Raw genomic sequence first — 24717 nt, forward strand, 5'->3', positions numbered from 1 at the left:
ACTCTTGTTTGTTCCCCAGTTTCCAGGGACTGTGCTCTGCCCACGGTCCCTAAGTACACTTACCAATTCTTCTAATGCTTTAGGAAGTACAAAGAGCTCGATTCTCCTTCCTGCAGCGGGAACATTTTCTTGATGGTGGAAGGTGAGTAAATGGCCTAGCTTCCTCTTTCCTTCTCCCAGAATCTTCTCTCTGGATAATTAGGAGACAGGAGATAATTAGGTTGGCTTAAGAAAAAATATGTCAATGTCAATGAGGGTTCAATGTGAGCAGTAAAATCCTAAAAGATAGGTCAAATTCAACTACAGAATAATTCTACTTAGAAGACATTTATAAGGAGCATTAAAGTTGGATGCAAGTGTTCACTTAGTGCACCTGGTAGGCCAGAATGCGATTCACTTCTGCTGTCTTATTTACATAACAGATGCCAATGGCTTCTTTTTCCTGCCGAGGTGAAAGGCTTTTTCCCCTCCCGAAAATTATGATCTGGAGATGACAACTTGATGTAGATATTCAGAACTGGATAAATAATGTACTAAAAATGATTGGGGTTTCTGTGGAAAATTATTTAAAATGCCTCAGAAGTAAATGGCATGATTAAGTTGGGCCTGGAGGGTAAAAAAAACTCTTATCTAATTGTAGAATATCACATAGTATCCTAGGAGCAGGGTCCAAGCAGGGAGCCTGATCAGAAGACAGCTCAGGAATGGGGTGCTGGGTCATTTACAATGCAGAATGGCAGAGCAACAACAGATTTGAAGGGGCCATAGTTAACAACATTATCCTCAACTGCCCATTTCACCTGTGAAATGCCCAAAGCCTTCCATCCCTCCATTGATGTCAGGTGAAATCTACAGTGGTGTTGAGCAACTCACCACTAAAACCCATCAATGGAGAAAAGGTCACAAGTTTATGAGAGTAAAGTACATGCAGATACACCCAGTTCTGCCTTAACGTGTTTCTTCATTATACGTCTTGGGTGCAACATGATAGAAAAACTAGGGAATGCTATTCCCACAACAGGAATCTCTTCTAGGTATAAGATGATCCACAAAAATGAGTTGCAGTGTGGTCTAATGGAAAGAGGGTGGGCAGGAGAATCAGGAGAGCTGGATCCTAATCCCACCTCTGCCACTTGCCTGAGGGTAACCTTGGGCAAGTCACTTTACTTCTCTGTCCTTCAATTTCCTCATTTGTAAAATGGGGATTAAGATACTTGTTCTCCCTTCCCTCAGACTGAGTATCCCATGTATTACAGGCATTGTGTCTGGCCTGATAATTTTGTGACTGTCCTGGCACTTAGTACCCTCCTTGGCAAGTACTCTCCCCAAGTGCTTAGTACAGTGCTTTGCACACAGTGTTCAATAAATAACAGTGAATGAATTATTATTAATTATTAATAATAATGATATCATTAACAATAAGATGGGGCAAGTAAATTTAGTGTAGCGAGAAATATTTGCTTGCATGTATGGGGTATCAATCAAGGTGTGATTTGGCTAAACTCCTCTGCCTGTGCCTTCCTATACTATACCACACAATACCTAGTGGGGGTTTCTGTGTTTCTGCAACCTTAAAGAATATAATGCAGAAAAATACTAATGATTGGCAGGGGTTAAAGCATTCTGATAGTGGTTGACATAACAATAATCAAGGAATTTGTACTGAAGTGTCCAATACGATGGTCCCTTTGAATCATCCATCCTTTCCACTCCCTTGAATCAGTGGTTACTAGAACCTGAGGTTCTTCAAGAACACAACTCCTGGGTTATAAGAGAACCCCATGTACTTATCAGGATCAAACAAGATTAAAAAATCTGGCATCAGTGGTACAAATCACCTTTTGCATGGATAACCTTTACTGGTCACAGGCTGTTTATGCTGAAAACTCTTGAGGAAAATGTTGGAAGCTACAAAAACAAAGCTTTGAAAGATCTTTTTATCAGGTTTCTATAAAATTTGGCACGGCTGGCAAATCTTTCATCTCGTGTCAGTAAGGATGGCTAATTTGTTCTGCATGTTTGGTATCTTCATCACATTTGATCACCCATTGGCAATTTAATAGTGCTTGCTTTCTTACTTTCAGACAAAAACACTCACAAATCTTTCAGGCAGAAATACTTACAAATTCCTTTTCTTCACTGAAACGGGATAGAAATTCTTACTAACTGCCCTTCTAAATATTCTATGGAAATTATCTTGCGTAATTGAAGGAGCACATTTTTAAAAATCATGAGTCCTGGGCTTTATTCTTAACTGCCATTGTGCTGATGGCATGCAGTGTGAGCTCCAGCAAGTTGTTTAGCCTTTCTGAACCCAAACTTTTCAGACTGTAACATTGGAATAATACTACTAGTGCCCTCCAGAACCCATGAGGATATTGTGAGGATTAATTAGATAAAGTCTGTCAAGTGCTTTGATCGTTTTGGTGGAGGATGCTACAATAAGCAAGGGTATTAGTATTTATCTTATAATGACAGCTTCTCCCATTGCAGCAATTCTATTATCCCTGGTACTCCAATTACAATAGGTCCATAATAATATTCCATTTAGGTAAGATTAGTATAGAATTGTTACTTTAACTGATAGTGTAATATAAGATAATGGGAATCATCCTTCTCTATTATTTAGAACTGTGTTTGTGGCATCAAAGCTTTTATAACTACGAGTCAAATCAGTAGGAAGAAAATGAAAAACTAAATAAAAACCACTAGAGAAGAAAGGAGTCTGGGGGTGGGAAGGGGAGGGAGAATTGCATAATTCTGAAATGGGAGAGTTTCAAAATTCTGGAAATTGGGCTTGGTATAATTTTTATTCTCTTGCACCACATCTTGGGCTCACAGGACAGGCAGGCTGTGGATGGGCTGTCTCTCCATCACTGGACATTGGCAGTCAGTAATAATAATAATAATTATGGTATTTGTTGAGCACTTACTATGTGCCAAGCACCATTGTAAGCGCTGGGGTAGATAAAAGGTAATCAGGTTGTCCCACGTAGGGCTCACAGTCTTAATCCCCATTTTAGAGATGAGAGAATTGAGGCACAGAGAAGTTAAGTGGCTGGCCCGGTCACACAGCAGACAAGTGGTGGAGGCAAGATTAGAACCCACGTCCTCTGACTCCCAAGCCCGAACTCCTTCCATTAAGACATGCAGCTTCTCTCAGCGATGCAGGAGTGGGAGGAAACACGGATTTGTTCCGGTTTCTTGTTACCGCTGTACTATCCATGCTGCCACTGCAGCTCCTCATTGCTGCCACCAAATCCCCTGCCGTTTACTTCCCTGCTGCCCAACTCAGGAAGACCATATGGACCCATATGGACCAAAGGTAAGAGAAGTCATCTCCCCTCCTGAAGAGGTCTCTGAGCAGGCAAGCCCCTGGGCAGTCATATACGTACTTGTCTCAGGAAGAGCTCTCCTCCCATCTCTCATTCACAAAAACAAAGCCAAGACCCAAATTAGGCATTCATCCTCCACTCCTCAGAAACCTCCAAGACCAATTCACATTTTCTTGGCATAAAGCAGAAACTCCTCACCATTGGCTTCAAGTTTCTCCACCAGGCTTTGTTCATTCAAATCAATTGTATTTATTGAGCACTAATTGTGTGCAAAGCACTGTACTAAGTCCTTGGGAGATCACAATATAACAACAGACTAGACACATTCCTGCCTACAAAGAGTTTTATCATATCAACCTCCCAGTCCTTTGTTCCATACAAGAGCACTGTGCTATCATCTCTCCTGCCTCCTATCCCTTGCTTTCATCTTTCCCCTGGCCTGACCATGGATCTCCTCATCTTCAAAACCCTTTTAGAAAAAAAAAAATCCCATCTACTCCAGAAAGCCTTACCCGATTAATATCCAACACTCCAAGGCACATCAACCCAACATCAACCCTTAGCACATAGGCAATTTCAGAAGATCTGTATATTTGTATATTAATTATTCATTGAAGCATCATGGCCTAGTGGAAAGAGCATGTCCTGAGAATCAGAGGACCTGAGCTATAGTCCTAACTCTGCCACTTGTCTGCTGTGTGAATTTAGGCAAGTCACTTAACTTCTCTGTGCATCTCTTACTACATATGTAAAATGGAGATTAAATTCTACTTCCCACTACTTAGACTGTGAGCCAAAGTAGGACAGGGTCTGTGTCCAAATTGGTGACTTCTAACCACTCCAGCACTTCATACAGCCTTTTGTGTAGGGCCTAGATTCTAATCCTGGCTCCATCACATATCAGCTGGGCGACCTTGGGCAAGTCACTTAACTTCTCTGCTTCTCAAAATGGGAATTCAATACCTGTTCTTCCTCCTATTCAGACTGTGAGCCCCATGTGGGACCTGATTATCTTGGATCTATTCCCATGATTAGTACAGTGCTTGTCACACAGTAAGCAATTAAATACCACTATCATTCTTCTTCTTCTTACAGTGCTTGGCACATAGTAGTGCTTAACAAGTACCCTTTAAGAAAGCAAAAAACAAACTGTACTTTTTTCTGACCATCTTGCTATGGCTACTATTTGTAAATATTGCATATCTGCCTAAACCGCTCACTGGATTGTAAGGTCTTGAGAGCAGGAGTCTTGTCTTTCACTTTTAGTCACTCTTCCAAGTACTTAGTATAGTGGCCTGCATCTAGTTGGCCTTCTATAAATGTCATTAATAGATTGGTTGCTGAAATTCACTTGAAGACTAGAGATCCCAAGAGAGGGAATGGAGACTGTACGATCAAGAATTAATCCTCTGGGTCATTGTGTCTTCTAGTGGTTCTGAGGCACTTGGGGAAATTGTTTTTAGAACAGGTGAGTATTAAAAGGCAATAACCTGGTTTGTGGATTATCCTAATCTTTCATTTCTTTTTCTCCACTGGAGGATAAGCAGGAAAACAAAAAGAATGTAAATTTATAATCATCCAGTTTTGTCACATATTAGAAGATCTGATAAAAGGTTAGTCGTATAAGGGGGTTGAATCTATAAACTAACCTGAGGTATTTGGATTATCTGGGTCTTTCAGTTTCCCACGTTATCAACTACCATCTCCTTCTGCCCCATCCTTCAATTCTTTATCCAGTACTTCAAGTCATCAAGATTGGGCTATAGTATGCTTCTTGACATTTCTATTTATGTGGAAAGGATATGGGTCGGTTAATTTGCTAATTGCTCACTAATAGTCATCTAAACCATACACAGAAATCCCTTCGTAAGCATTTCCTCGGTTTCCAGGATAGTACATTAAACTTTTTCTCTTTCCAGTGATTTTCAAACATCTCATGATCCTTTGCAAATGAAGGTTTTTATGTTTGTGTTTTCTTATGTATCGGCCATGCTGTTTGGAGGTAATTCCTCTTTCCTCTTGCAAAATGCTGAAAAAGAACTGGATATAAACTTTCAGAAAATGGAGACCTAGAGGATTGGGGAAGATTAGCCATAATTATTGGGCTAAAAGAATATTTTAGCATTACAGTACAATATAAATTGTCAGGTACAGAATGCCTGTAATATACTGTAATTACACCAGAACTTGAGAAATATAATAACACAGCACCAAAGTCACATCTCTTTCATTTCTTAGGCAACAGTCTTTAAATAGAAAACAAGTAGAGTACACTGTTTGTGATGCTTACCCTTACACATTATGTAAAACAGCTACCAAATATGAAAGCCCTCATTGCACCTCGCTGAATCATACTGCATTTGCTTGAGCGTATAAAAGTTTCAAGTGGCCTGTTAGCCCTGGCAACTTATGCTGTATGCATTGTGATGAGGTCAGAGGCTTGTCCTTTTAAGGCAATATTACATCAATGATGCATGTTTATCAGCACGATTTGATCTACTCTGGTGTGGTTTTATGACTGTGCTAAGTCACTAACATCTAGAGAGGGTCCTTGCCATCATGTGTCCTCAGGTTACCACAAGGTTTTTCTATACTTTTTCAGACAAACACACGAATTTTTCTTAAAAGGAATGAAAACAAGGCCAAAGTGGAAGAGGGCTAGTGACTTTAGATTAAGGAATCAATAAAAATTCCACTGCAATGGCAAACTGTCTTTAATGCTTGACCAATTATTGCAATTGATGTGCTCTGGAGTTTTAGTCTCCACAGTCCTTTCAAAAGTTTCCTAAAAAGGAACCTTTTGGGAAATAAACATTTTACAAGTACATAAATTATAGATTTTTTTGCTGACTATGCTTTATCTCATGTGCCCCACTAGTAGGTTTCTACTTAAGACAGGGTAAATACACTGTGTTTATATTTGCAAGTATTTCTGTTACATTCTGTCTAAAGAAACGATGCTATATTTACCTACTACCTTGATTTGCCTATTGAGAATTAGGGTGAATGAAGTAAACTGTGTAATACTTCGGCTTCCTGAGGTTGACCCATGAACCCTGTGATGTGTTCTTTATTTACTTTCTAGACTACACTGCTGACAGAGCACTTACGATACTGTAGGAACAATCTCAAATAAAGATGGAGCCCTATACAGTACCTAGAATTCTTTGCTGATTGTAACTACTTAAAAATATTTTAAAATGATATCTGCTTCCAAAAAGCCATTTATAACAGATCTTCTTGGGAAGATTTAGCTGAAGATTGATCATTCTTTCAGGAGGATATGTGTCCACAATACATAAGAGGATTGGCCCTTCGATGCTAACGCACTGGGAATGAGCAAATGGAAGGTTTAACTGGGTCAGTGTGATCTAATTGAACTTTATAAGTCTTCTGAAGAATTTCTGTAGGGCATTTGATTTTTTTTTCATCTATCTTCTTTATTACATCCATTTCTATCAAACAAGTAAATTAAATCCCAAAGAAAAATAGCATTCTATGTGGACTCCAGTGTGATCTATATTTAGTGCTGGTGTATTTCAGATTTATTATATAGATAACATGATTTAATACTCTGGCACTTCATCAACAACAAGTAAATTTTAGGGTCAACAAAAGAAAAATACATTTGAACAGATCGCTTCTTTGTTTAATAGCACAGACTTTCCCAAACTCATGATCGATCTGGGGAAACAGGAATTAGTAACTGGTATTATTTGTCAAATCTGAGTTTAGACCCCAATGAGGGGACTAAATTGGGCAAGGGAGAAGGGATAGACAGTATTGCTACTCATGCCTGCCCCCTGATTGGTCCAGGACGACAGATACTTGACAGCCAATTTCTCGTGGCTTAGAAGTTCCTCTCCTAAATGCCATCCAGGATGGTCATGAGAAAGAGGTGTAGTAAAGACTGAGATCCTCTCTTGCTAAGAGAATTAACAAGGTGAGGTCAGGGCTCTGGGACAGGCAGGACAAGCAGGTCTGGTGATATATGCTTCCTCACAGTGTGTGCCCATTCTTTGATTTAATAGCCGTGATGTATATCTTCAGTAAGTAGTGTGGGGAATCAATTCCTAGAAGAATCGAGTCATTTCACATAGCTGAACCATTCATTACCTCGAGTCATCTATCTACTGTCACTTTCGGTAAAATTCCATCCCAAAAAAACCCTTTCATTATTATGATCTTACCGTTTATACTTTCCCATTTTTCTCCCTATCCCTTTTTAAAAATAGGGATTCCTATTTGGCCAGGAATGAATTAGTGTCAAACACCAAAAGAATCTGTGCCAAGGAGGCTCTGGCATTGACCAAACTCCTTGGATTTTTCATATTTCTTTGGTGAGGGGTTCACCGGCTGGGGAGAGATGGAACTAAGGAAAATAGACTGATGTTTTATTGAACTTAGACTTACTTGAATCCCCACTACCTAGTCACTGCTCTTGGAATTCTGTGGGCAGAACAGGTGTAGCACTGAGCTGATGCAGATTTATCTGCTCTCCCAGCCTCAGAATGTGGGTGACAACTCAGAGCAGAGATGCCTCACAAACACAATGAAAGAAACACTTCAGAGAAGAAATTAAATAACCTAAGTCCTTTTAATCTATAAAACAATTTGCAGTTCCATAACTACAGCCACCAGAGGCATTTACAGTAGAGGTGAGCACGTAGACCAACTCAATTTGATAAACGTGCCATTTCAATCAGTCAAACCATCAATCATATTTACTGAGCACTTACTGTGTACAGATCACTAAACTAAGTGCTTTAAAAAGTATAATATAACGATGTAACAGAACTGGTAAATACATTCCCTTCCCACAACGAGCTTACAGTATAGAGAGGGAGACAGACATTAATATAAATAAATTACAGATAAGTACATAAGTGCTGTGGGGCTGAGGGAGGGGTGAATAAAGGGAGTAAATCCAAGTGGAAGAGCGATGCAGAAGGGATTGGGAGAAGAGGAAATGAGGGCTTAGTCAGGGAAGGCCCCTTGGAGAAGATGGACCTTCACTAAGGCTTTGAAGGTGGAGAGAGTAATTGCCTGTTGGATGCGAAGAGGCAGGGTATTCCAAGCCCGAGGCAGGATTTGGGCAAGAGGTCGACAATGAGGTAGATGAGATCCATTGGCATTAGAGAAGAGCAGTGTGTGGGCTAAACTGTATAGTATGAGAACTGTGAGGTGAAGTAGGAGGGGGCCAAGTGATTGAGTACTTTAAAGTCAATGGTGAGGAGTTTCTGTTTGATTCGGAGGTGGGTGAGCAACCTCTGGATATTCTTGAGAAGAGTAGAAACATGGTCTGAACATTTTTGTAGAAAAATGATCTGGGCAGCAGAGTGAAGTATGGACTGGAGTGGGGAGAGACAGGAGGCTGGAACAATAATCAAAGCGGGGTAGGATAAATGCTTGGATTAACATGGTATCTGTTTGGATGGAGAGGAGAGGGGAAATTTTAGCGACGTTGTGAAGGCTGGACCGACTGGATTTGGTGACAGATTATATATGCGGGTCAAATGAGAGAGATGAGTTGAGGATAACACCAAGGTTACAGAAAGACAGAAACACCAAGACAGAAATGATGGTGATGCTGTCTACAGTGATGGAAAAATTGTTGGGAACACCAGGTTTGGGTGGGAAGGTAGGGAGTTTTGGACATTTGATTTTGGAAATTTCTGAGGACTGAGAGCCTACATGGCTTTCTGAGTTGGACTTCCAGCTTCACTTATACCAGGACTCTGACAAAACCACAGAATTTCTCAAAAGACCCCAATAGTGACTTAGACTGTGAAATCATTTGGGACAGGGACTGTGTTCAACCTGCTTAGCTTGTATCTACTTCATTGCTCAGAAGAGTGCTTAGCACATAGTAAGGTCTTAAACACCATAAATAAAATAATAAATGAATAAGAAAATACACAACATTAAATTTGAGAACAGTTTGACTTCTTTCTGATTAAAATGATTACATACTTATCTTTAAAGACCTTTAGTGGACAGAATTTCCCCAAAGCTTAAGTTGAAAGATGAATCAAATAAGTTATGTTTTCAGTGTGTTTTTTTTAACCTCAGCTCAGACAACAACAAAAAAATCCAACATTTAACTTACATTGTAAATTTAATGGGTTCTTTTTCAATCTAGTGTCCAAAGTAAAAGTGCAAATTCATTTTTCATGAGACATTAATCCCTTTCTGTGGTTACTCTGGTACAGGCATTTAATACACAAGGTAGAAATCATTATTAATGCCTGACATTTATGCAGTACTCTTCATCTTCAAAGCACATTTCAGGTTTCAATTAATGGAACAACTCTGGGAAGAAGCTAAGAACACTTCTCTTTCACATGTGGATAAACTGAGGTGGGGAGGTTAAGAACTTTGCCCAGGGCCTCAGAAGGAAGCACAGTTAGGTCTAAGAAGTTGACCAGAATGTCTGGCTCTAATTCCTCTGCTATGGCCAGTCCACCATGACTTTCTCATTTAAGGAGGTAAGAGATTTATTAGGTCTTCCAGTCTTTCCACCTACCAACGAGCTTCCATATGCCTCCACGTTCTCTACAGGCTGATATTTAATGCCTGAATGAAGGGAATTTCTGCCCAAGGGTGGTGCGTCAAGAAGAGTTCTAACAGGTGGGTTCCAGAGGTGTTAGTGGCCCACTAACAAATCCTGTTTGGAGGGCAAGACCCCTAGCTCGGAGAAAAGCTGTTGAGTGCCCCACTTCTGCTTTAGCTTGCTTTCATCTTGTTGTGCCTAAATTTCTCCATTTGTTACCACTTGCCCTCTCAGGCAAAGAAACCAGGGTACTGCTGACCCCATGGCAACACTGGTCAGCCCGGTTCCTCAGGAATCCCCTCTAGACTGTAAACTGGTTGTAGGCAGGGAATGTGACTGTTATACTCGCCAAAGCACTTAGTACCATGCTCTGCACACAGTAAGCGTTCAATAAAAACAGTTGATTGATTGAATTTCTCTAGTGGACAGTGGGCCGATATGAGAAGGGTAGCAGTGAGAACCAATAGTACGGCAGTTACAATATGGGACCCTAGTTTCACCTGCTGAGTTCTACTTCTTTTCCAATTATGTCAAAATGCTGCATTTTGTAATTACAACCTGGATCATATTTAAATATCTCTTTTGTACTTGTTAAGGCTTAAATTGCTGGGGGTTGCTGTAATGTTTGTTAGACTAAAATCCAGAGGGCAGGACTAAAAGTTTTGCTCTAACCCAAGTCAACAAACCCTGCTCACCTCTAATCATCAGGTAATAACTAAGTCAAGTGTCGCTGTTTCCTATTCACCTTCATCCCACAAACTCTCTACCAGCTGCAGCCTGCCCCAGAAAACAACTGCAACCTTGGTAGAAAAATATGTTACATTTCCACTTGACAGCACGTCGAAGGAGACTTATAGTATTTCAGGCTGTGGTTGGGGCTCTGTTTTGGTTGGCTCAGAGCAACTCAAACTCGGCTGACACTTCCTAAAGAGGTAGCAGGATCCCGGCCTGCACAGAGACTGACGAACAAGTGCCCCTTCCTCCCCACCTCTTCCCCCCACCACTGATTTAAGGTGCTCGACACCCTCAGGACCCACCAGAGCTGAACACCATCCCGTGACATATACAACGCAATGATATCATGCTTATAGGACAGCAAATCCATTAGCGGAGAACCTACAGGCCAAACGATCAGTCGAATAGGCACAAAATGCATCCCTACTTAATGGAAAGAAAGACTCAAGAGTGGGATCAAAAGCCAGGGAACACCTGGCCAATATTTATATCTCTGTTTAATCTGGATGCTTACGTTTAGTTTTCAAGATGGCTGTATACTGAAACAATTTAAGCCCATCTCTTGGTTGCAGTTTAGAAAACTATGTTGTGTTTACAGTTCCTTATATTAATACTGCATTCTCTTATGCAGCATGCCACTTGAAAAATATATCACCCAAGAAATGATTCTTTCATTCAGCCCTATCTGGAGGAATCAGCTGGGAGAATTCATAGTAAAATTTTTTTAAAAAAAAGGCATTATCTGCGTGACTTTGGGAACAGCTATTTAGGGCTTGGAATTATTTTTTCTAATTTGAAATTTATATGCAAAAGCTCTCATCATTTTTCATTTGGAAATGAGAATTTTCTCTGAAGATCAGTATAGCCATTGAGGAGACATCAATCTCAAGTTTTAGCAATTTTTATACAATTATTCATTAAAAGCTCTTTGGTTAAATCAAGCAACCAAATTCAGCAAGAGGCACAATTTCCTTAAACATCACACAGGATACGTAATGGACCATATGACTCTATTTGGACCTTATTTTCAGGATTTCTATGAACCGAAGTTATGTTCACAAAATATTTGATCAAAATTTGAAATTGAAACTTATAGGAATTTCTCCAGCATGGCCTAATGGATAGAGCACAGGCCTGGGAGTCAGAAGTTCCTGGGTTCTAATCCTGCTTTGCCACTTGTCTGCTGTGTAACCTTTGGCAAGTCACTTCACTTCTCTGTACCTCAGTTACCTCATCTGTAAAATGGAGATAGGAGTGTGAGCCCCATGTGGGACAGGAACTGTGTCCAATCTGACTAAATTGGTCACATCTTCAGTATTGACAGTTTGGAGAATCAAGGACAGCTACAGAAAGCAACAGTAGTATCATAGTAGATGTCTTTAATCCTGCAACCAAATTGAAACCACAGGAAGACAAGGAAAATGAGGAATTGTCTTCTCGATACAATAGCGAGAATTTATCCTTTCCTGCCTTAACTCTGCCCTCTCCTCCGCCAGGCAAAGCTTCTTCTCCTCCCTCATCGACACCCATGCCCGTCACCCCCGCCGATTGTTCCGGACCTTTAACTCTCTCCTTAGGCCCCCTGTTCCTCCCCCTCCCCCATCTCTCACCCCTAATGATCTGGCCACCTATTTCCTCACGAAAATCAACACGATCAGGTCTGAGCTCCCCAAAGTCACCCCTCCGCCTCTCCCCTCCCCCCCCAACAACCCCCTCCCCTACTTTCCCATCCTTCCCTGCAGTATCCTCAGAGGAGATCTCCTCCCTCCTCGCAAGTGCCACCCCCTCCACCTGCGCCTCGGACCCCATTCCCTCTCACCTTCTTAAAACCATCGCCCCTGCCCTCCTCCCTTCCTTAACTTCTATTTTTAACCACTCAATCTCCAAGGGCTCCTTCCCCTCTGCCTTCAAACACGCCCACGTCTCCCCCATCCTAAAAAAACCCGCTCTTGACCCCACTTCCCCCTCCAGTTATCGTCCTATCTCCCTACTACCCTTCCTTTCCAAAATCTTAGAACGAGTCATCTACAATCGATGCCTAGAATTCCTTAACTCCCATTCTCTCCTAGACCCCCTCCAATCTGGCTTCCGTCCCCTCCACTCTACCGAGACTGCTCTCTCTAAGGTCACCCATGACCTCCTTCTTGCCAAATCCAATGGCTCCTACTCCATTCTGATCCTCCTTGACCTCTCTGCTGCCTTTGACACTGTCGACCATCCCCTCCTCCTCCGTACCTTATCTCACCTTGGCTTCACGGACTCTGTCCTCTCCTGGTTCTCCTCTTACCTCTCTGGCCGATCATTCTCGGTCTCCTACGCTGGAGCCTCCTCCCCCTCCCATCCTTTAACTGTTGGAGTTCCTCAAGGGTCAGTTCTTGGCCCTCTTCTGTTCTCCATTTACACTCACTCCCTCGGTGAACTCATCCGCTCTCACGGCTTTGACTACCATCTCTACGCAGATGACACGCAGATCTACATCTCCGCCCCTGTCCTCTCCCCCTCCCTTCAGGCTCGCATCTCCTCCTGCCTCCGGGACGTCTCCACCTGGATGTCTGCCCGCCACCTAAAACTCAACATGAGCAAGACTGAGCTCCTCATCTTCTCTCCCAAGCCCGGCCCGCTCCCAGACTTCTCCATCACCGTGGATGGCACGACCATCCTTCCCGTCCCGCAGGCCCGCAATCTCGGTGTCATCCTTGACTCGTCCCTCTCGTTCACCCCACACATCCTATCCGTTACCAAGACCTGCCGGTTTCACCTCTACAATATCGCCAAGATCCGCCCTTTCCTCTCCACCCAAACGGCTACCTTACTATTACGGGCTCTCGTTATATCCCGGCTAGACTACTGTGTCAGCCTTCTCTCTGACCTCCCTTCCTCCTCTCTCGCCCCGCTCCGGTCTATTCTTCACTCCGCTGCCCGGCTCATCTTCCTGCAGAAACGATCTGGGCATGTCACTCCCCTTCTTAAACAACTCCAGTGGTTGCCTATCGACCTCCGCTCCAAACAAAAACTCCTCACTCTAGGCTTCAAGGCTCTCCACCACCTTGCCCCTTCCTACCTCTCCTCCCTTCTCTCTTTCTACCGCCCACCCCGCACGCTCCGCTCCTCTGCCGCCCACCTCCTCGCCGTCCCTCGGTCTCGCCTATCCCGCCGTCGACCCCTGGGTCACGTCCTCCCGCGGTCCTGGAACGCCCTCCCTCCTCACCTCCGCCAAACTGATTCTCTTTCCCTCTTCAAAACCTTACTTAAAAATCACCTCCTCCAAGAGGCCTTCCCAGACTGAGCTCCTCTTCCCCCTCTACTCCCTCTGCCATCCCCCCTTTACCTCTCCGCAGCTAAAGCCTCATTTTCCCCTTTTCCCTCTGCTCCTCCACCTCTCCCTTCCCATCCCCACAGCACCGTACCCGTCCGCTCAACTGTATATATTTTCGTTACCCTATTTATTTTGTTAATGAATTGTACATCGCCTTGATTCTATTTAGTTGCCATTGTTTTTACGAGATGTTCTTCCCCTTGACGCTGTTTAGTGCCATTGTTCTTGTCTGTCCGTCTCCCCCGATTAGACTGTAAGCCCGTCAAACGGCAGGGACTGTCTCTATCTGTTGCCGACTTGTTCATCCCAAGCGCTTAGTACAGTGCTCTGCACATAGTAAGCGCTCAATAAATACTATTGAATGAATGAATAGCGAAATTTTAAAGAGGGGTGGAGAAGGACACGGAATAGAGTCCTCTCTCCAAAGATCACTCGGGAAACAGTATAAAAGTGACTTTACTCTAAAAAAAATCATTTTAATTTAATTTGATTTCATTACTCCTCCAAAGATGAGTGTTGGAGGAAGCCTCATTTCTTTCTACCATAAACCCTTTGCATTCCACTGCTGATCAACAGCTTTGTCACTAGATCGGCCTAGAATAGTCTAGTTCTTCAGTGTGGATGTTTTCTGCTCCTCAGGCACTGAACTGTTAGGGGGACAGTTCAACTCTCATGCTGCCTGCGAAATATATGGTTCACTCATCCTCATTTTTATTTAGGCGATATCTTTGACACCTGTTCTCAAGGACAGATTCCACCTGTGCCTCTTGCCTGCCCTGGGTAACAGCTACTTCTGCTCAGCATATGTTGCTGACCAACATTCCAATCGTACATATTTCTAGCTTAGAGTTTATAATAAAATACATTCACAAAGGTTCTTCTCTGAAGTTCAGCCATGATTGACTCTGAAAGTTCAGTTTCCTTCATTCTCTTAGCCCCCCAGGCCTGCATGGGGGGCTGACTGCAATTCCTGGGACTTTGATACTTGGATTGAAGGGGGAGCTTTGAACTTGTGAAGCAACAATTCTTTTCTACACTAAAACAAGTACCAAGCTCCACATTGTCGAATCAGGTTCATCAAGGCTATCTTCTCCCTAAGGAAATGTTGGAAAATACCAAAATAGGCATCCAAGGCCCCATTATACTTTCTAAAGGTAAACTGAATAAGATCCCCAAACTGGTATTTGATAGAGTGTATTTTTTTTAATTTCCAATTTCCAGCAATCCCCAACAGAACTTAAACCAAAGATAGAACTATGCTTCTTCAAGGACCATTTCATAATATTTTCTATTATTAGAAGGAAAAAGATGCAGAGCTAAATTAAATTACAGTAACAATAATTATGATAATAATAACAATAATAATTATGCATTTGTTAAGTACTTACCATGTCCCAAGTGCTGTTCTAAGCACTGGGGTAGATACAAAATAATCAAGTCCCACATGGGATTCACATTCTAAGTAGGAGGGAGCACAGGTATTGAATACCATTTTGCAGGTGATGGAACCAAGGCAGAGAGTAGCTAAGTGACTTGCCAAGGTCACACAGCAAGTAAGTGGTGGAGCTGGTATTAGAACCCCGGCCTTCTGACTTTGAGGCCCTCTGACTTCCATTAAGTCACACTGCTTCTTCTATGTCACTAATTACCAAATGACTTGTGTTCCTAGGCAGGGCTGCATCTTATCCTTCCTTTATAACTCTTCAAAGGGCATAGGAATACAGTGGGTGATCAATAAATACCATTCCAGGTTCCAGTGTTGAGGTCTGCACTGACAAGTCAACATTTGAGGGCTCCATTTTCCTGATGGAAGAAGTTTCTTTTGAACTAGAATAGGCCTAGTGCAAACCTAGCTCTCAGAACTAATCCAGTCTTTGAGGAGAAGGTGAGGCAGATCTGTGGGGAAAAGCAGGGGAGAGAAGGCACTGAGGCACGTAGAACAGGGGCCTGAGAGTCAGAAGGCATGAGTTCTAATCCTGGCTCTGCCACTTGGCTGCTGTGTGACCTTGGGCAAGTCACTTCACTTGTCTGGGCCTCAGTTACATCGTCTGTAAAATGGGGATTGAGACTGTGAGCCTCACATGGGACAGGAACTGTGTCCAACCCAATTTGCTCATATCAACCCCCGTGCTTAGTATGATGCCTGGCACATCGTAAGCACTTAAATACCATAATCATTAAGTATTATTATTATATCACAGTCCCACTCCAGAACCTGCTCTGATTTCTCTGACACTGACACAACTGCCTCATTGTCCGAAAGCATTTTGAGCTCTCCTAAGGGATAGCACCTTCATCCTTCTGCTACCACCTGGTATGCCTGAGGGCAGTCCCCATAGAGCCCCCAGGAATCTGGACAACAGTCATCGTCTCTGTTGACTTGGCCCAAGGACCAGATGGCCCAAAGTCCTCAGCTGCATGGACTGAACCCATAGCTTGATCCCAAAATACTGCAACCAACTAGTTTTTCACTTCCTTCCTGGCTTTAGCAATAAGGATGAAGTTCATGTTCATATGCTTAAGGAAAATTGAGTTGGGGAATTTGGGAGAACAAGCTTAGGGTTTTCATTTGGGCAGCCGCAGCCACTGACCAATGTGGTAATTTGCCCCTCTACATATATAACCTAATATTGACAGTGTTCAGTGGCTGATAATCAAGAGGGCCAATGATCTGACATTCATATTTGTTTTCAGAGGTACTGATATTTAGCATTATTGGGGAATGGCTTTGTCCTGCCTCAGTGTCAATGCAACTATCAAGTTCGTTCTTGACTTTGGGTTCCCAGAATTTCTCCCTGACAAGCAGACATCTGAATTCTGAAAATACAGCCCCAGTATTCTGGATTGTCTCTTTTAATCAATCAGCGGTATTTATTGATTGTTTGCTCTGTGCAGAACACTTTACTAAGCGCTAGGGAGAGAATAATACATTAGAATAGGCAGGCATGATCCCTCTCCACCCGAAGCTTATAGACTTGGAGAGAGAGGAATCTACTGGTTGTCGGGACAGTGTCAGCAAGGCCTTCCTGAATTCTGTGAAGGTGAATTGCCAGGCTCTCTCCCTCATTACTTCCACTTGAAGGCAAGAGAATGCTCCTATGATTTTGATAAAATACATCTGTCACAGAGCAAATGTGACCCCACCTAGAGAAATTAACTACCAAAATAAAGCACTCCAAACCAATATTTATTGACGTACCCTCCCCCAGGGAGATGTTTTTATCAAAGAAATGAATAAAATTGGAATTCTTTTCTTCCCTGGTTACTTGCCCTGGTCAAAGAGTATTTCTAAGGCTGCCTTTATTGCATATAGTTTTCAACTTAGAGGCTGATAACATTTTGGTCATAGAAACCTTGGGAAATAGAGACCAGGGCCTCATTTTTTCTGAGACTAGCTGGAGAGTCAGTCTGGCCACCTCTAGGCAATGCCCCAGACCTTATGCAAGAGTCATGGCACCACTGACCAGACGTCCACCAGTTTTGAAAGCATGTACTCTACCAGTGCCATGCTACCCTATTTCCTGCCCTTAGCAAAAAGTACCAGAGTAAAGGGGTAAGTCAGAAGTCAAGCCCCAACTTAGTTGAGCAACTTCCAGACAGAAGAGGATGGATTTGCCATTGGAGACCAGATCTAGCGGCACTAGGGGAGAGGTGCCAGTATTCTGGTCCCTGACACCTGTTCCACATTATTACTACTAATATTAACAATCTTAATATCGGTCATGTTTACTAAGCCCTCCTATGTGCCAAGCATTTTGCTATGGGCTGGGTTATATACAAGAAAAACAGATCAGGCACAGTCCCTGTCCCACCTGGGGATCATAGTTCAAATGAAGTACTGAGAGAATTTATAGTATTAATTAATTTATAGCATTAATAATTTCATAAGTGACTGGATCTCATCTAGCAAGGATCCTTGTACCTAACAGTCATTACAGTCATGCCATAATGATGCAAATCTATGCAAATACAGTCATAACCTGAAATACCTCAACCCTAAACCATTAGTCTAGTTGATCTTCAGGCTGATCAGCCCAGGACAATCATGTCTGAAGGAAAGATGAATTTAATAGCTCTAAATACTGGAAACCACTCATGCTTTATAAGAGCATTCTCTCAATTGTTGTTTCTGGCATCTTTCTGACAATAAATGCTTAACAATACTCGCTCTGATCAATCGTGAACCTGTTATGGTTTTGTCTGAGCCAATTAGTTATTATTCACAATCCTATTGTGTATAGGTTTGGGACAACCATCCCTGTGACCTTCTGGATGGATTGAATAGGAAGGCATGAGTGCCATTCATAGTTCTAGAATAAACGAGGTCCCTGTCTTTTTTATTGGTTCCCACTTTTGATCATGGGGAGGCAAAACTGGAGACAGTCCAGAGAATCATTCAATCAATGGTATTTCCTGAATGGGGAACAATGAAGTAAGTGCTTGGGAGAGTACAATGCAAAAGAGTTGTTAGATACGTTCCCTGCTCACCAGGAGTTTACAGTCAAAAGGGGATGTAGTCTAAAATCTAGATAAGAGACACAAAAACGATTAATTGGATGAAAAATATACCCTACAAGGAAATGTTAAAAGAATTGGCCTGGCCTAGCCCATAAAGAAATAGACTGTTTAGTAACTTGGAGTACATGGATTTTGGAGGCTGAATCCTCTTCCTGTTCTTTCTTACATTGCTAGGTTAACTATGGTATGATGAGTACACTTGATTCTTATTTTATAACTCTAAAAGCAGCCTCATTCTGCACAGAGAGAGGGAATTCCTGTTTCCCATTTCTGAACCTGAGGTAGCATCCAAGAATGTCCCCTGAGCCTTTTTAAGGCCAGAAAAGGGGAAATGTGCCTCTTCATGGGACACCAGAATTTACCTTTTATTGGCAGCAGGGTAATTGGGTGGGTCATATAATTTGTGTAAATTGTTTTTAGGAGAAAATTTTTGACCATCTTAAATCAAAGTAGGGAAAATGGGCATGCACCAAGAAAAACCCTAGCATGAAATATGAAAAAAAAATTCCTGCTTGCTACAGAAGTTATATTTTTGAAAAGGAAGGTGGTGTAATGACTATCCTTGGAGATCTGACTAAGCAGTTGGTCAGTGTCCTGAACAGTTTGACTATTTGCCAATCTGAAGGCAGGGGGATGGACCAGATGACTTAATAAAGTCCCTTTTAGCTCTCATTCTATATTTCAGTTACATACCTCCTTAAACAAGGTTTATAAACTTGACGTGTTCCATAAAGGCCACTGTGTGATAAGTGAAACATCCATTGACCATATAGTCTGTTACTGAATGGTGCCACTATTCTTACGTTGAAAAAAGATGCCAGTTCTGCCATTTTTCTGCTGTGTGACCTCAGACAAGTCACTCAACTTCTCTGTGCTTCAGTTTCCTCATCTCTAAAAATGGGGGTAAAATTATCGTTCTCCCTCCCACTAAGACCGTGAGTTCCATCTGGGGAAGGGATTATGTCTGACCTGAGAATCTTGTATATAACTCAGTGCTTAGTACAATGCTTAACATTTAAGAAGTAAATGATTCAATATCACAATTATTAATACTATTGTTGTAACTGATCATCAAATATCCCTTCTTGGTACTCTCTTCCTTCTTAGTTTGAATGTGATCTCATCAGAGAGTCAATGGTAGACTATGATTGAGGTTGTAGAATGGTAAGGGGCCTGTCAAAGTGGAGAGGAAAGGAAAGGAACAGGAAGCAAGTCTATATGCTGTATCCCCTTCACCAGCGCTTGATAGCATTGACCAATTTGATCTCCACTTATGTACATATCTGCAATTTATTTATATTAATGTCTGTCTCCCCCTCTAGACTATAAATTTGTTGTGGATAGGGAATGTATCTATTATATTGTTGCATTCTCTCAAGAGCTTAGTACAGGTCTCTGCACACAGTATATGCTCAAGAAACACGATCGAGTGACAGACTGACTCCAAGCCTAGGAAAACTGAATTCAAGCATGATCTACATTGTAAATCAAAGGAAAGTAAGGCTCTTCTTAAGAGCTTATATTATATAAGCTTACATAGCTGTCCTTAAGCTCAGTATCTGAATATAACAATTAATACCAACAGTTGTTTAGAGCTTACAACATGCCAAACACTCTTTCACTCCCTGGGGTAGATACTAGTCACAGTCCTGGTCCCACATGAGCCTCACGGTCTAAGTAAGAGGGAGATCAGGTATTGAATCCCCATTTTGCAGAGAAGGGAATTGACTTGCCCAAGGTTACACAGCCAGGGCATGAGGGAGGCGAAATTAGAACCCAGGTCTTCCGCCAAGCCCTTGCTCTTGCCCCCAGCCTGTGCTGCTTCTTTTCTTTTTTTTTTTCCAGCTTTGTAGGGGTAAAGGAGGAACCTGCAGAAGTTTTTCAGTCATCCTTGTAAAAGGAAGCAGTGAAGAGGTAAACAGATTTCCAAACCTTACTCTAGAGCTCCCTAATCCCTTGTTCATCGATTTATATTTACTACAGCCCAAACAATGAAAGAAGAGATGAAGGCATGGTGTCAGCTGACATTTGTAAAGCATCGCCCTCTCCCTCCCCACCAAAGGAAAAATAAAGAATTACTTTTATGAGATAAAACAGGGACTGGTCCTTGCAACAGATGCTTCAGTTCCTGTCCAGGCTCATTGTAAAGTCTACAGCTCCAGATTCTCCTCATATTTGAAGTAGTTTTGCAAGAAATGATGACTGAGATTAAGTGTTCTTTCTTATCTGAAAAGTCTCCATTTCCCAGTTCTTTCCAGTCAGTCTCAGTAGTGGAAGGGTTTGACAGAAGCAACAGATTCCTAATCACTCATCCAAATTTCTCACACTGCACCACATTAAAATGTCCTTTCAAAGTCGCAGGGAAACTTTCAGGCAGGATATGGAATAGCTTTTAACTATCACACTGACTACATTAAGACTGCCTTTGAAGAGAAATATATGGTTCTTTTTGGGACCTGTCAAAATCATCTTAATGTTACATTAAACTAATAAATGTGGTGGGCGTAATCCTAAAATCATTGTGAGGAGAGTGATCAAGAATTGTATTATCACCTAACAATCTCAATAGCTTTCTAAAATAATTGCTCCAAGGCTAAAGAAATGAAAGTGTTCTCAGTTCTTGTTTGGTGGGGGGCATTTCTGTTTTGTTTTTCACACCAGATGGCTCTTTTTCAATCTCCTCAAACATTTCAGAAAAGCCAGTTTGATACGTGGAAACGCACCCCTCCACCAAAACATATTTCCGAAGTTAAAAAATGTTTTAAAATGGCGTTAAGGAATCTTCCTCAGCTCGCAGAGGCTTCTCTTTGAGTTTATGCAATTCAATTACGTGGCACACAAACGCCACGGCCATCCTGTACAAGCCTTCTCCATCAAGTGCTCACTTGATGTGAGGAAAATCATTAATGGAAGACCTGGTGGATTATTTGTTTTGGAAACAGAATGACACAGAACTAACTGCTTCGGGTTAAAGCACACTGCGACACTGGGGCTCTTTATTTACCTGTTGCTCGGACTAACAAAGAGGCAAGGTGCTGCACGACTTTATGATAAAATGACTAACGAGGCATCTTGTCTGGGCTTGAATGCTCATACCTGTTTTTGGTGCTCCACATACTTTCTCCTCCAACCCCCTTCCCAACCCCACCTCCCTCAGTTCCCTACATGAGGGCATTCTGATAGATATTCTGTGGAAACAGGACTCTCATTGGGCAAGCAGGAGGAAACAAAGCCTCCTCAGAGAGAATCGCAGCCTCGGGCCAGTATAATTACAAGTCCCTGCACTGCTTGAAGTTACTCAGCTGACATGCCTGAACTGTGCAAAGACCTTCAAGTGAACTATTATACAAAGCTCAATGTATCACATGGTTGGGAAGCAGCTGCTAAGTCTCACAGTAAATGAGGCAAGGAGATGATAAGTCCCATACCCTCATCTACAACATGTTTAACAAAAAAGCCCCCTATGGATTTGAATGCCTGGGGCGAGGATAAAACTTGGGAGGTGGAAAGGAGGGGGGAGGGATGGGAGAAGAAAAGTTTACCCCAAGATGCTCAAGCTTGCGTTCTGGATTTGTTTAGCTGTAGTAGCCGTGGCCAGAGGTTCATAAGGTGCATTTAAACTTTTCTTAATAACAAGACAACCTCCATCTGAATCCCTCAGAGTAGTTTTGGTTTTTTAGCATCAAAGCTTCTTCCGGCCTTGCCTCCTTTATGCTCTTCATCTACAGTGCGTCTTGATATGTTGTAGCTCTCTCACATATGCATAGATATGGGGGGTGGGGTGTGTGTGTGTGTGTGCGTGCGCGCGCACGCACGTGCATTTATATTGACAGTTGAAATGCTTTATAAAAATTTATAGCCTAGAAAATTCTAATTTATTCCATTCTGGGGCCGTTTGGTCTCCTTCTGGAAGCCAGCATAGATAAACACAACAAAACTGTAGTGATTTACATTATGCCTCCTCTCCTCACCCACCGTTTATAAACTAAAAATGAAGAAGTATTTTACGAAACAAGAAGGCCCAAGTGTAAACTGCATACATCCAGTCTTTGGAATCTGACAGGCTGGGAAATAACTTTATTAGGAAATAGCCTCTCATCCATTGAAATCTGCTAGCATAATCCATCGGAATAAATATGTGGTTTTCCACACTCTGAGAAATCAAATATTTTAGTTTTGAAGGAGTGTCCTCTATTGGTAAAGTTCATGTCTCCCAGGAGATGTCATTTAATCTTAAAGATAAGATCTATCTGAATCATCACAGGGTCTCCACTTCACAGATGAGGAAAAAGAGGGAGGTGAAACCTCAGGTCTAAAGCATCTCACATATCAAGGGGAGAAACTAAAGACATAAATAATATCACCATCAGTCCGACACTGAGCACATCTATGTGCGAGACAGCTTGGAGAAAATGGTCCCTGTCCAAAGCAGCCCACACCAGGAAGCCAGGCCAAGAAGAGGGCTGAGCAACTAGCAGTGAATCCTGGCATTGTAGAATGTCAAAAAATCCTCCCCCCCATCCCTTCTGGGATGTATCCTACTGAAATAGCAGCAGGATAGACCTTTCTTCTGCTTAACCATTGATGACTGAGCAGTACACACCTAAATGGTAAGGGGCTAGAAAAAATTCAAAAACTACTGTTTTTTCATGAGCACAGTGAGCAAGTGTACAAGAGATTCTCTCTCAATGATTCTCACATCCCCAGATACACTGGTCAGAAGTGTTGTCTTCAAGCCAGAGGACAGATTTGCATGCTGGAAGGGTACTTAAGTGCTACTGGATCCCAAAGATGACTTTCCCTAATTGTGATGAAAAGCACAATGCTTTCTCCCTCATTCTGTGTACTGTTGACCCATTAGACTGTAATAGCCTTGGGGGAAAAGGACCCTGCCTTGTACCATTGACCTCTCCCCGGCTCTCATTATAGTGCTCTGCACAGAGCAGGCACTCCAATTCCAATTGTTGACTGGCAGTTGATTAAGGTATTTGTGAGGGAGGGTACACAAAAGCTAAGGGAGGGAAAGCTAGGAAGGTAGAATGGAAATGGTAGGCCTGAAGGAAAGAGCACCAGCCTGGGGTCAGAGGACCTGGTTTCTAATCTTGCCTCGACTAACTGCCTGCTGTATGAAGTCACCTGGGGAAGTCACTAATTTTCTCTGTACCTCGGTTTCCTCACTGGTAAAATGGGGATTAAATACTTCTTCTCCCCACTTCTTAGACTGTGAGTCCCAGCTGGGACATGGGCTGTGTCTCACCTGATTATCTTGTATCTACCCCAGTGCTTGGCACATAGTACGTGCTTAACATGTACATCGCCTTGATTCTATTTATTTGCTATTGTTTTAATGAGATGTTCATTCCCTTGATTCTATTTATTGCTATTGTTCTTGTCTGTCCGTCTCCCCCGATTAGCCTGTGAGCCCATCAAAGGGCAGGGACTGTCTCTGTTACCGATTTGTACATTCCATATGTACAGTACTCTGCACATAGTAAGCACTCAGTAAATACTATTGAATGAATGAACATCATTATTGTTACCATTACTATTATTATTATTATTATTAAAGTCTCAGCCTCTCAACTCAGGCCTCATCTACAAGATTGGAGCGTGCCACCCCACTCTGAATTTTTAGATGAAACTTTGTTTCTATTCATTCACTCAATCATATTTATTGAGCACTTACTGTATGCAGAAACCTGTACTAAGTGCTTGGAAAGTACAATTCAGCAATAGAGAGAGACAATCCCTGCCCCTACCAGGTTTGACAGTATGCACTCACCAAACTGACCCAGCAACCACTCATTGGCTTGAAAGGTTCTTAGAGCTATGGGGGAGGCTCAAGTGGAAAATGACTGGAAATGGTGACCGCCACCAAGTTGGGATCGAGATATCGTTCTCATATTTCCTCTGCTAATGTTCAGATCACAGGGCACCTACACATCCTCAGTTTCCAAGAATCTGTGTGGGCTGGAGAAGTGTCAGCTGAGAAAGGGTTTGAAAGTCTTCAAACACATGAAAACATAGCAGGTGGAGCAAGGGACGCAGCTCTGAGGAGAAAAAAAGGGAAAATGGACTCAAACAGCATGAAGAAGAGCTACCCACTCCAGAGGAGCTAGAAAACCAAAGAGAAAATGCGCGTATATAGTTGGTCTTGTCGAGCCCTTGATTCTACAGCATACAGAGAATTCCTGCCTCCCTCAGATGTTGTGAGCTTGAATTACATGATATATTAAACAACTCCTGTTTCAGCTACAGGA

At 42.2% G+C, this 24717-nt stretch overlaps 1 long non-coding RNA gene across 1 annotated transcript in view; it reads right to left on the reverse strand.

The window, feature by feature from the left end:
* LOC120638512 overlaps window positions 1-24717 on the reverse strand; it is a 93572-nt gene that overhangs the window by 18352 nt on the left and 50503 nt on the right. The window contains exon 3 of the long non-coding RNA XR_005660211.1: window positions 64-190. This is a non-coding gene — a long non-coding RNA (uncharacterized LOC120638512). The remainder of the gene's footprint in view (window positions 1-63; window positions 191-24717) is intronic.

The sequence above is a fragment of the Ornithorhynchus anatinus genome, chromosome 7, assembly GCF_004115215.2.
Source record: "Ornithorhynchus anatinus isolate Pmale09 chromosome 7, mOrnAna1.pri.v4, whole genome shotgun sequence".
NCBI lineage: Eukaryota > Metazoa > Chordata > Mammalia > Monotremata > Ornithorhynchidae > Ornithorhynchus > Ornithorhynchus anatinus.